Source organism: Capsicum annuum, chromosome 7 (genome assembly GCF_002878395.1).
Source record: "Capsicum annuum cultivar UCD-10X-F1 chromosome 7, UCD10Xv1.1, whole genome shotgun sequence".
In the NCBI taxonomy this organism is placed as follows: Eukaryota; Viridiplantae; Streptophyta; class Magnoliopsida; order Solanales; family Solanaceae; genus Capsicum; species Capsicum annuum.
In genome coordinates this window covers 30182714-30197173 of record NC_061117.1, presented here as the reverse complement: position 1 = coordinate 30197173, position 14460 = coordinate 30182714, and the positions used below count along the sequence as shown (strand labels likewise).

General features: G+C 33.0%; 1 pseudogene; it reads right to left on the bottom strand.

The window, feature by feature from the left end:
- Positions 1 to 258: 258 nt before the first annotated feature.
- The window catches only part of LOC107877065, a 56536-nt pseudogene continuing 42334 nt past the window's right edge, over positions 259 to 14460 (bottom strand).

The window sequence follows — 14460 nt, the reverse complement described above, 5'->3', positions numbered from 1 at the left end:
TAATTGAATTTTTAATCTTCTTTCTGGTATTTTATTATATATTTAAGTTAAATTGAATATGAAAAAGTCAATAAAGATTATATATTTCAGTTAAATTGAATATGAAATAGTCAAAAGATTGAACGAAAATAAAGTTTGCAAGTTTGTTAAATTAAATCTAAAACAGTTGCCCAACTTGCAAATTTCTTCATATTTGGACAGTATAAATCCATTAGTTCTCTTCATATAGACCTCTTCTTTATTGTGAAATAAAGAAAAACAGGCAGTACATCCACTTAATAGGAGGCAATGACACCTCCCATGGAAACAAAGAGAGGAAAATTAGAAACTTGAAGGTAGACTCTACCTTGCTACAAACACTTCTAGACACATTGAGTTTAATTAGCCAAAGTAGTTGGTTCACAACCATCATGGACACAAGCTAAGATATCCTTATAGTCTCTTGAGATTGTAAAAGAATTATACACTTTACCATCTTTGCTCTTCTTGTACTCAAAGAGAAGGGAAGATTGGTTAAATGCTGTAAGTTTGACAAATCCAAAGTCACGATCTTTGAACAGGCTCCATGTGGTGTTAATGGTGGTGAATGTGTTCAAATGGCTTACTCCTCCACCAACGACGACATGAATTGTTCCGTTCACTACGCTAGAGTAGTGTGATTTCTCCTTGTTCTCACATTGATTTTGCCCATAAAGCATTTTGACAAACAATAAACATATAAGTGAAATAACAATATCATTTCCAATATTGCGACAAATTAAATTATAGTTCTATTGCTACCTATAATTTTACTTTACAAGTGACAAGACTCTATAATTATTTTTTACATGGTCAGTGCTTAAAAATTTAACTTGTTTAGGAATACAAAGCGTACCTGGTAACTTGAGCAAACTCTTTCGTAGTTATGGACGTGCCCGAAGAATGCCATATCAACCTTATACTTTTGCCAGAGCTTTTGCAAGTGCTCTCTTCCCATGGGCTCTTCAAATGATCCTTCCTTAGCATAGTAGTCATTTGAAGAGTAACCAAGGACACGATGAGCAGAAAAAATTAACCAAAATTGTTTATGTCTATTGTCTAATGCAAAGCATTCCTCGATGAACTTGTATTGTTCAGATCCCTCTTCCAATCATGCTCAGTGTCTGCTATACAGAAGTGGAACATGCCATAGTCAGCTGCATACCTGTCAACAAGATACACACTTCATGTGAAAATCGACACGTCGATTAAGTTAAACTGCAGCTCTCACAAGGAAAAATAAAGGAAAGCACTGTGACAGAAACACATGAATACTATAATATTGGACTGAAATGAGCTTAAATGGAATGGCATGGGGTTCATATTGTTAAAAGTTGCTTTAAGGAATAATGCACGTGGCTTGTTTTTTATTTTTTTCTTCATTTTTTTTAACATACAACTCCTAGTCAATTGGGATTACACTTTTTGTTTAGAAAACTGTTAGGTTTTTATTTTTCATTAGCAAATAGGACTGCTTTATTATGGTAAGTTTTGACCTACCTTCAGTTGTAATAGCGACTATTAAAGTTTGGAGTTTATAATCCAAAAGTAAGCTGCTTTTAACTAGAAAATAAAAAAAAATTTCTGTCTCTTCTTCTTTTAACTCCATCTCTGTTTTCAGCTGCTAGTTTTTGGCTTTGCTTGCTGCTTATTTCCCTTAACGGTATTAAAAACACAATTGGTATCGAAGCACTAATCTTGAGGGACCTGTAGTGTGTGAATCAATCATATTAAGTGGACACCATGAACGGAGAAGCAAGTTTTTCTTCAATGGCACCACCAACTTTCGATGGAGAAAGTTATCAAATCTGGGCAGTTAGAATGTAGATATATCTGGAAGCTTTGGATCTCTAGGAGGTTGTCGAAGATGAATACAAAATAGATCCCTTGCCAAACAATCCCATGATGGAACAAATTAAAACTCACAAGGAGAGAAAACCATGAAATCAAAGGCAAAGGCATGCTTATTTACAACAGTTTCATCCAATGTCTTCACTCGTACCATGTCTCTGAACTCAGTGGAAAGAGGTAATTATCTCAAAATTGAGTATGAAGGAGATAAAATGATTTGAGGGATGCAAGTGTTGAATCTGTTACGTGAGTTTGAGTTTCAAATGATGAAGGAAAATAAATTGAAACCATAGAGGAGTACTCTGACGGACTTCTTAATATAGCAAATTGCATTAGATTGTCGGGTTTCACTTTTAACGATTCAAGGATCATTGAGAAAATTCTAGTAATGGTACCTGAAAGATTTGAGGCTACCATTACACCCTTAGAAAATACTAAGGAATTGCCAAAAAATTACACTAGCAAAGCACTTAAGTGATTTTCAAGCACAAGAGCAGTGGCATGTTATGAGACAAAAAGGAGTTGTTAAAGGTTCCTTACCAGCCAAGTATCAAAAAAAAGAAGAAGAAGAAGAAGGAAAAGGAGGAGAAGAAGGAGGAGAAGAAGGAGGAGAAGAAGGAGAAGAAGAAGGAGAAGAAGAACAAGAAGGAGAAGAAGAAGAAGAAGAAGAAGAAAAAGAAAAAGAAGAAGGAAAAGGAGGAGGAGAAGAAGAAGTACCAACCAATAGATGGAGAAGGTGCAACACACAACAACAACAGAACAAAACAAGCAGCTTCAAAGGAAACCACCCTCCTTGTAAGCATTGCTGGAAGCTCGACACACACCTTTTAAGTGTTGGAAAAGTCCTAATGCTAAGTGCACTAAGTGCAATCAGTTTTAGTATGAAGCAATCATTTGTAAGAACAAAAATTTGCGGCAAGATGCAGATGCTCGAGTTGTTAATGAATAGGAAAAGGATCAACTATTTACCACATAATATTTTACAAATAGTGTTTCAAGAGAGTCTTGGTTGATCAATAGCGGATGCACAAATCATATGACATGCGATAAAGAGTTTTTTAAAAATTTGAGGCCTACTAAAATTACGAAAGTTAGAATAGGTCATGGCAATCATATTCTAGCAAAAAGAATGAGAACCGTACAAGAACTTGTTAAGCTTTGGTCAATTATTAGAAAAAAGTTTTAAATTGTATTTTGAAGATGAACACTATTTAATCAAGGAATCCTCTGGACATGTCACACCCCGAGCTGGGGCCCTAGACGTGGCACGTACTCGATACTATTGCTAGTATAAGCGATCATTCTGGCATACCTCATGAGCATACTTTTAATACAATGAATAAAGCAGAAAAAAATATAAAATTTATTTAAGATTTCCTCAAGGGATAAAACTTCACCAAAGTTTATTAGCACCTCATAATATCCAATAGTACTAATAGTTATGATAAATAAAGATTGAAAATTACAGAGTTTGCTTGACAACTACACCAGTCTGTGAGGCCTCTATTAAGTACCAATACTAAAAGGGAAGGAAATATAAAGAAGTCATCACATCTCGTCCAACCTCCTTGATAGGAAAGAGGATCACCAAAAGTAAAAGATAGAGATCCTAGTTAGATGCCTGACCGCAGACTTGAGAGCCACCTATATTATGAAATTATGTAGCATCAAAGACGGTCAATACATAGAATGTATTGATATGCAAAATTATTTCAGGAGGGTAGTACAACAAGAGATTAGAAATGATAATAAAATTTAAATGTAAGTGTAAAAAACTAGAATGAAACAAGAATATGAACAATTTATAATTGACCAAGTAAGATAGATTTAATTCCTTTGATTATTTATGGGAGAAAGTAGTGAACCGCCATAAACCACTATGTGAGTGTGAGTACATGGAGTCTGATCTCAGTTCGATCAATTAAGCTATCCTCTACCTTGTCGGGCAACGTACATGACACGATATAATTTGCTAGCAAGTATCCATGGTTAGCCAATTTTTGGGACACATGAAAAAAAGAGTCATCCGACTTGCGGAATAATCTCTATTCTATGTCAACAAATATAGTTTTGAGCGTTTATCATATTGTTATCCATATTAGGATCTTGCTCGTGGTCTAGCCTTTCTAGGATCATGTATATAATTTGGCCATTTTTTTAGGCACAAAGTCATAGATTTGCCACTTTAGGGCTCATGCCTCAGAATTTCCATATTTGGTTCACAAATCATAAGTTCTTTATCACTCCATAAACTATTTGGGGCGTCATTAGAGGTAAATGGCATCATACTTTATGTCATGGCTCCATGTCTGGCTTTTGTAACATTTAGGAAAATTATGGAGTAACATAAATTATTCTTGTTGAGGGTGAATCATATCATATCAAAAGTATGGAAATTCATGTTATTATGCTATAGAAAAATAATTAAGAATTTACACCTTTTAGTTGTGAGGAAACAAAAGGAGTTCATTAGGGACTATGAAAAATTCATAATTATCAAATTCAAATTAGGATTAATTCAAGAAAATATTATAGGATTCATGGTTGATATAAAAAATAATGGGAGTTTTTGTCGTAAGAAAATAACAAGAGCGGTTCATGGTTAAGATCTTAAAAATCATCACAAAATTCATCATTTATCAAGTTCATACATTAGAAATTCAATAGAGTTTAATATCGTTCATGCTATAATTCAAATCATTATACAAAATAAACACAAGGTTCATGATTTTCACAAATATCATGAGTTTCATAATTTCCCAGATTCAAGAGGCTTTCATTAATACATAAGATTTAGTGAAATTCAGTCAACTTTTTGAAATATTCATGAAGTTGAGAGTTTATCCAAGTACTTCTCAAACAACTTGGTAAAAGAACTCTATTATTTGACATGGACATGGAAATTTCTACAACAAAATAAGAATGAGAGTAAATGGAACTAAAGGAGAACAAATCCCAAAAGAAATATGAAAGGAGTAGACATACATAATACAAAACGTCAAGGGAACTTAGTGACCATGAAGGAGGAGAACTAAGCTTGATTCTTGAGCCAATCCTCTTGGATTTCTTAAGCTTGAGAATGAGAGAAAGGAGAGAGGTGTTAACGGTCTGAAAAACTTTTGAAACTGATGAAGAAAGAGTTTTTAAAAGGTATTGGGGGTTATGGAAAAAGGAAAGAACAAAATCACCCTCCAGAAATGTGAAAAGATAAGAAAAGAATAGAAAATTTTTGTCTAGTAGGCTGTTCTAACTGTTCTTAGCAAAACATACGTAACTTTTCACTCGAGACTCGGGTTTATGAACTATTGGTGGCGTTGGAAAGAAAATTCAAAAGTTTTTAATTTGATAGTTAACAAGTCACGTAACTCTAAGTATTATAGGAGAAGTGCATGTTTGAGTTTGAACCTTGTATGAGCCTATATGAAAACTTAATTATTAAAGGACCTTTCAACTCAAATTTATTTAGAGATTCTTACACCCTTTATTCATACCAGCACCCTTACGCTTAAGACACGGCCTTTATACCTAAATACAATAAATTTTCTAGATTCAAGTATAAGTATATATGAAGAGTGGTCCAATTGGTTTTTTTAGCACAAAAGTTCAGGGTGTTACAATATCTCCCCATTGGGATTATTCGTCCACGAATGATGGTCAGAGTTAGAAGGAGTACCTTACATGGGAATACTAACATAGTCTAGTCTCTCTTGAACTATTTCTTAATGAAATGAGCTTTCCTAACATATGAAGCTTCATAAAAATCCATAGAAAAAACATAGCGGCACGAGCCATGGAAAGTATGAGACTTAACATAGGCATGTCATAAGACATGTTTTATGGGAAATGAACATAATAATGTAAGACATGAACTTAGGTATGAGCTATAGGTGTATCTTAGTTATATGAATAGGGTTTATAGAGCCTGGATGACATGACAAAGACTTAGACATAAGTCACATTCGATCTGAAGTTGCATAAAATGAAATAAAGGTGAATTAGACATAGAATAAAGGTATTTTCATCTCTAATACTGGCAGCATTAGATCTTAGCAAAACATTTCAAAGCTACCTTTTCTCCCTGAATATTACATTTCATTAATTCCAAATTACAATTCTCACATGGGCTCATTCAAGTACTAAAGTCTGATTCTAATGGCACACTCTTACCATGTCCAAGCCTACTCAGAGGTACAAGGTGCCATACCTAAAATAATCATGCTAGTCTAAATTTCAAGATCCCATAATGTATTTTGCTTTAGAAACCTTTGTCTTGAATGTTGACCCACTCCTAGGTTAGTTCTGAAACTCAACAAGGTCTCTCTTGCATCTTAAGTTTAACTAAAGGATACTTTTCTCATCATGAAGACAACTATACTCGAACTCTAATAAAGAAGTCACTAATTACATAATGTATTTATCCACATAGGTATCAACGTGATATCCAAGCTCATCGCTATAAAAAAATCATGATTTCTTCCCAGCTAATACTATATAAAAATAAAAATCTTTTTTGTCTGCCCTAGAACCTCTATGACCCGTAATTTCATGTACTCCTACCATGGGACACATCATATGAATTCTTATAACTATTACATATGACTAATCATCATCTCTCACTTCATTCATGCTTATGATCTTAGATGAACTGGTACATCACAACAAGAAATATCTACTCACTCTTATCCAACCATTACTCAGTTAATATCATACCACTGTCATGACATAAGCAATACCACTGAAGGTCAAGAATATGATCACTAGGAATATAAGAGATACTTCTTAATTACTATTAATGCTTATCGTGACCTTGCTAATAACGATGTTACCTGGGAATAAAGTATAGTAGGTATGTATCGAATACATAAAACCTGAATAGAGAGTCATTCTGGGCAAAGGCTGGACATAGAACAAGCTAGAAACATATCATAAAGTATTATTTCTTAGGACAAAACATAACGTAAAGCATGGGTTCATGGCTCAGAAATATAGTAATGTATAACTTGTATTCCTAGAACCTTAGAGAAAGATAAAGATCGCAGTGTGAAGCTATTATTTCATATTCAAGGGTTTGATCATGGGCATCAATTTGCATATAAATTTTGGATCTTAGACATAAACATGGCATGAATGCATAAGTCATGAGTAGAGTGTCATCTTGGATGAATTACATGGAATATGTAGAATAAAAACGGATCAAAATAGAACTCATTATATCTCTTTTCTGGAATCCCTTACTACCTGTATCTCAAGACCCAATTTGGTTCTTTACCCTATCATATCCTTCTTAGGTCAAAGTCAATATTTAAATTTTTTAAACTTAATCTCATATTTGAGCTATCATCACCTTACTCCAACTGATAGAATATATCTACAGGTTCACAACCTTTGCTAGGACTTCCACCTAAGACACTTTGTTAACTTTTTCTAGCTTCTGCAGTCATTATTCTATAACATACTATCTCATTGTTATACATAACCACTTTATCTATATCCAACCTTTCTCTTCTTAGTCTACAAACACCACAACTATATATTCAAATTCACCCAATTCAAAGAAAATTAAAATTGCACTAAGTGGCTCCACATCGTCTATTTATAATCCTCTCCACTCATCTCTCAAAAACATCATATAATATATACTTGACCTTCTCCACACTTTTGCAACTCAAGGGTACTAACTAGGTATACATAACACATAAAAACTTAGAATCTCATATAGCTACATACTACCTTGGGTGCCTTTTTTTTAATAATACTTAGAGTTTTTCTTTATCTAAGGACTCAACTATGAATTAACTATCTCGCCCTTATTCCACACACACACACACACATATATATATATATATCATGTTTACACATTAATACTTCTCCTAAAAAATCAAAATTAAGTTTCTCCAAACAATTAATAAAGCCTACTATATATATTTCCTAAAACTAGTGTTATCACTATCATACTACCATTCCTTTATAGTAGTGGTCATCTAAGATTCAATCTTAATGTCTAGTGCTAAAAATGGATGTAAACATTATCCAATTATACTAATCTAAATTATAGCATATAAAGAAAATCAAGAGCCAGTAGTCCATTGAAAGCTCATAACAAAACAGTCGACTAAAATCAAACCATCTATCTCATTGCAACCTTCAAGTACCTTCTCCTTCATAATATTACTACCACTTCCTACCAACATAATGACAAACCTTAATAAACTTCTTCCCTAGAGTGAGTATACTTCTATGTCATCTTATCCAACAATACTTTCTTTAGTTACTACCATGATTTATACCAAACTTATTACACCTTAGACAACATCTATGAACCTATCACCCTATTACTCAATAGAGATACATGACTCTAGCTATATACTTTGATTAATTTACTATCTCCAATTTTAGGCCCCTATACTTCTGAATTCATATTTCTGGCTTTAGAATACATTCTGCTAGTTATGATTTACAACTCAAGAATCACACTATCTCTCAGGTGATAATACTATCCAAGCACTGAAATGTATAACTTCTTGCTAAAGGTGCCATTTATAACAAGGTTTGAAAAAAAGTAAAGAAAATCTGAGAGTACATCTTAGTTTGGCATATACGCGTTATTAAAATGAACAAGTGTCCATTCTTATGAATCAATGGGCTTAAACGCACTAATGGTATCTACTTAATCTCTCGTGTAGTCTCTTAACTTTGTTGTTGGCTCTATCTCAGAGAACTACATCCATAGGAATTTGACCTTGAATGCGTATACCACCTGAAAGGTGAGGCATAGTAAGAGGAATTGGAACAACACACATATTAACATAAGATTCTTAAGGAAACTTTATTGCATGATCAAGAATATGAAAGAATAGAAACATTTCTTAAATGCTCTACAGCCTCCAAATTATAAATATGGCGTGTATCACACCCATAATTAGGACTCTACTAAACACGATTTCACAGATACTATAGGACACTTAACCTCTATTCTCTGATACCAAGTTTGTCACGCCTCGAGTCGAGGCCCTGAATATGGCATGCACTCAATGCTCTTGCTAGTACGAGTGAATATTCTGGCATATCTCATGAGCATACTTTTAATACAAATAAATAAACCAAAAAACTGTAAAATTTATTTAAGATTTACTCAAGGGATAAAATTTCACCAAAGTTTATTAGAAAAGCATAATGTCCAATAGTACTAATAGTTATGATAAATAAAGATTAAAAATTGCAATGTTTGCTTGACAACTACACCAGTTTGTGTGAGGCTTCTAATAAGTTTCAATACTAAAAGGGAAGAAAATATAAAAAAATCGTCATATCTCGTCCAACCTCCTGGCAGAAAAGAAACTCACTAAAAGCAGAAGATAGAGATCCTAATGAGATACCTGACCGTGGACTTGAGAGCCAGAACCTATATCACAAAATGATGTTACGCCAAAAACGATCAATACGTGGAATGTATTGATATGCAAAATTATTTCAGGATGGTAGTACAACAAGAGATTAGAAATGACAATAAAATTAAAATGTAAGTGAAAAAAAATTGAAAAGGAACAAAAATATGAACAGTTTATAATTGACCAAGTAAGATAGATTTAATTCCTTTGATTTTTGTGGGAGAAAGAAGTGAACCATCATAAACCAGCATGTGAGCGCATGGAGTCTGATCTTGGCCTGGTCAGTTAATCTATCCTCTAATTTGCTAGGAAAAGGACATGACATGACATAATCTGCTGCAAGTATCCATGGTTATCCCCTTTTTAGGACTCATGAAAAAAAGAGTTATCCGACTTACAGAATAATCTCTATCCTATGTCAGTAAATATAGTTTAGGGCATTTGTCGTTTAAATCTATGCTGTCATGATCAGCTAACTATATCTCTGATGCTCATGACATTATCTTATTTATTTATGTTTAAATTGTTATCCATTTAGGCTCATGCTCGTGGTTTAGCCTTTCTAGGCTCATGTGTATAATTTTCTCCTTTTTATAGGCCCAAAGTCATAGTTTGCCACTTTAGGGTTCATGCCTCAGAATTTCCATATTAGTTTTACAAATCATGAGTTCTTATCATTCCATAAAATGTTTGGGAGTCATTAGAGGTAAATTTCATCATACTTTATGTCATGGCTCATTGTTTAGCTTTTGTAACATATAGGGAAATTATGGAGTAACTTAAAATATTCTTGTTGAGGGTGAATCATATCATATCAAAAGTACGGAAATTTATGTTATCATGCTATAGTAAAATAACTAAGAATTTATACTTTTAGTTGTGAGAAAACAAAAGGAGTTCATTAAGGATTACGAAAAAGCCATCATTTATCAAATTTTCAAATTGGGGTTAATTCAAGAAAATATTATAGGATTCATGGTTGATATAAAAATAATGGGGGTTTCATGTTATGATAGTACAATATTATTTTGTTGCAAGAAAATAACAAGAGTAGTTCATGGTTAAGATCTTAAAAATCATCACAAAATTCATCATTTATCAAGTTCATACATTAGGAATTCAATAAAGTTTAATAGCGTTCTTGCTATAATTCAAATCATTATACAAAATAACTACAAGGTTCAGGTTCTCACAAATATCATAATTTTCATAATTTTCCAGATTCGAGAGGCTTTCATCAATACATAAGGGTTAGTGAAACTTATTCAACTATTTGGAATATTCATGAAGTTGAGAGTTTACCCAAAAATTTCCCAAACAACTTGCTAAAAGAACTCTTCTTTGACAAGGACTTGAAAATTTCTGCAACCTAATTAGAATGAGAGTAAATGAAACTAAAGGAGAACAAATCCCAAAATAAACATGAAAGGAGTAGTCATACATACAACAAAACGTCAGAGGAACTTAGTGATCATGAAGGAGGGGAACTAAGCATGATTCTTGAGTCAATCCTCTTGGATTTCTTAAACTTGAGTTTAAAAAGGGGAGAGACGTCTTAAGGGCTAAAAACCATTTGAAACTAATAAAGAAAGAGTTTTTAAAAGGTATTGGGGGTTATGGGGAAATGAAAGGACAAAATTACCCCTCCTGGAATGTGAAAAGATTTGAATAAAAATTTTTTGTCTGATAGGCTGTTCTAACTGTTCTTAGCAAAACATACGTAACTTCTTACTCGAGACTTGGATTTATGAACTGTTGGTGGCGTTGGAAAGAAAATTCAAAAGTTTTTAATTTGACATTTAATAAGTCACGTAACTCTAAGTATTATAGGAGAAGTGCATGTTTGAGTTTGATCCTTGTATGAGCCTGTATGAAAACTTAATTATTAAAGGACCTTTCAACTCAAATTTATTTAGAGATTCTTATACCCTTTATTCATATCCAACACCCTTACGCTTAAGACACAACCTTTATACCTAAATACAATAAATTTTCAAGATTCAGGTATAAGTACATATGAAGAGCGGTTCAATTAATTTTTTAGCCCAAAAGTTTAGGGTGTTACAGACAAGACTTGTTTAAAATTAAAATAAGAGGCAAAAGTTTCTCAGTAAATTCACTTGAAAAATAGCAGATGGTGTATTCAGCAAAAGAAAATATTATTGAGTTATGGCATAGGAGACTTAGGCACTATCATTATTAAGGGCTTGTCAAAATGCAAAAAATTAATATGGTGGAAAACCTACCTGATTTGGAATGTAATGCTACTGAATGTCATGTTTGTTAATTTGGTAAACACAAAAATCCCTTCCCAAAATCAACCTAGAGAACCTTACGAAAGCTACAAATAATTCACACTGATGTTGCAGGACCTTAAAGAACTCCATCAATACAAGGTAGCATCCATTATGTTCTTTTCATTGATGATCTTATGAGAATATGTTAGATTTTTTTTTTGAAATTCAAGTCAGAAGTTATTGGTGTATTTTGGAAATTCAGGAAATTGGAGAAAAATCAAAGTAATCATAAGATTCAAGCTTTGAGGTCGGATAGTGAAAAACAATATACCTCTGCAGAATTTAATTCATTCTATGAGGAGCTCCGTATTATGCATCAACTTACAATACCATACATACCAGAACAAAATGGTGTTAGTGAAAGAAGAAAACATGAATAATAGAAATAGCCTAGTGTATGTTACATCAGAAGGAGTTGCCTAAACACATTGAGCAGAGGCATCAAATACTACAATTTTTGTTTAAAATCAACTTCCAACGAATGCTTTGGAACATAAAACATCATTTGAAGTTTGGTACGGGCTTAAACCTTCACTAATTTTCTTAAAATGTTTGGTTGTGTGTATTTTTTTCATGTTCCTCATGTTAAATGCGACAACCTTGACAAGAAGGAAATTCCAAGCATCTTTGTAGGCTACAATGGAGTTTCTAGATCTTACAAAGTCTATCATCCTCAAACTAGAAAAATGAAAATTACAAGAGATATTTCTTTTAGTGAGAATGAACAATGGGACTAGAATTCTCATAAATCAGGAAATCTCTCACTAGAATTAAACATCAACCCTGAACAATGACAACAAGAACAAGAAGATGATCATCCAATCAAAGGGTGAAAAGTATTGTCAGATATATGTCAAAGATGTAATATAGCCATCTATATATGAGACTGTTGGACCTGTAAAAGCTCTTCAAGACACAAAGTAGGATAAAGAAATGGAGAAGGAGATCTACATAATTGAGAAAAATAAAAGATGGGCATTAGTCGGGAAACCTAAATATAGAAAAGTAATTGGTGTGAAATGGGTCTTCAGAACAAAGTTAAATGCAGGCGGTTTCATCAACAAATACAAGGCCAGGCTTGTAGTTATAGGGTATGCATAAATTTATGGTGTTGATTACTCTAAAACTTTATCTCCTATTGCAATATTAGGCATAATCAAATTACTGCTCACAATAGCAGTAGAAATGGATTGAAAGGTGTTCCAACTCGATGTTAAGTCAACCTTCTTAAATGGCATACTGGGGGAGAAAATATATGTTGAGAAACTATCAGGTTTCATGAAAGACAAGGTTTATTTGCTAAGAAAAGTTCTTTATGACCTAAAACAAGCACCAAGAGCTTAGTATAGCAGGATGGATGATCATTTCTTAACCGTAGGTTTCGGAAAAGCTTATCGGATCCACTCTTCATGTAAAATATAATGACAATGATATTCTTATTGTGTCTCTTTACATTGATGATCTTCAGGTAACAGAAATAATACAAGGTTGGTTGATTAGTTTAAAGAAGAAATAATGTAAGTTTTTGAAATGACAGACCTTGGTCTTATGACCTATTTTCTTGGGATAAAGATTAGGCAAAGAAAAAGTGAAGAGTACATTTGCCAAAACAAATACATAAAGGAAATTCTAAAGAAATTTCAAATGAAGGACAACAAGCCGATGAGCACACCAATGAATCAAAAATAGAAACTCTATAAAAAAAATGGAGCCAATAAAGTTAATGAAAGGTAGTATAGAAGCTTGATTGGATACTTAATGTATCGCACCGTGACAAGGCTAGCTATTCTATTAGTTTTAAATTTCTTATCTCAGTTTATGCATTGTGCAAGTAAAATATATTTTAAAAGCAACAAAAAGAATATTAAGATATATTAAAGGAACTATTGACTATGGTGTAAAGTTTGAGAAGTGTCAAACCTTCAAGTTGTTAGGTTCTCAGAGAGTGATTGGGTTGTATCCGCTGATGATATGAGAAGTACTTCTGGACATTGTTTTAGTCTAAGTTCAGGAATTTTCTCATAGTCGTCCAAGTCTTACGGCTTAGAAAGATCATGTGTGATTTAGATATGGAACAGAAAGAAAGTACTAAGATTCTAGTCAACAGCCAGGCAGCTAGTGCAATTTTAAACAATCCGGTGTTTCATAGGAAGATCAAGCATTTCAACATCAAGTTCTATTTCTTGAGAAAAGTGCAACAAAAGGTAGAAGTGACTCTAATCTACTGCAAGTCTAAAAACCAACTAGCAAACCATATACTAAGCCACTTCCAGTAATCAAGTTCGAGCTTCAAGCTGAGAATTGGAGTTTGTATTTCCTAAAGAAAGGAGGAGTGTTAAAATTTTATTTAAGAAATAATGCAAGTGACTTGTTTTTTTCATTTTTTCTTCATTTTTGTTTGTACATACGACTGTTAGTCAAATTGAGATTCCTATTTTTGGTTAGAAAACTGTTAGACGGTTTTATATTTTCATTAGTAAAAAGTACTACTTTATTATGATAAATTTTGATCTAATTTCAGTTGTAATATAGATTACTTATGTTAGGAGTTGATAATCAAAAACTAGGCTACTTTTAACAGAAAATAAAAAACTTTTCTGCATCTCTTCTTTATTTAACTCCATCTCTGTTTTTTGCTGCTACTTTTTTTGCTTTATGTTAGAGTACGTCCCCTACTAATTACTTACTTTAGCCTAGCAGTTTCCTATAAGTGGAACAGGTTAACTAACATGTTCCTATCCTACCAAACAGTAAGTAAATTGCATAGTGATACTTACGTGAAAAATACCCAACTCAAAAGAGGTGTAAAAAACCACGACCTATACTCTATAAGATTTAATCCCAACTCTACTAAAATAGTTGAGTCTCAACAATCAACAAATTACAAGACTCTTGTAAAGTAGGAA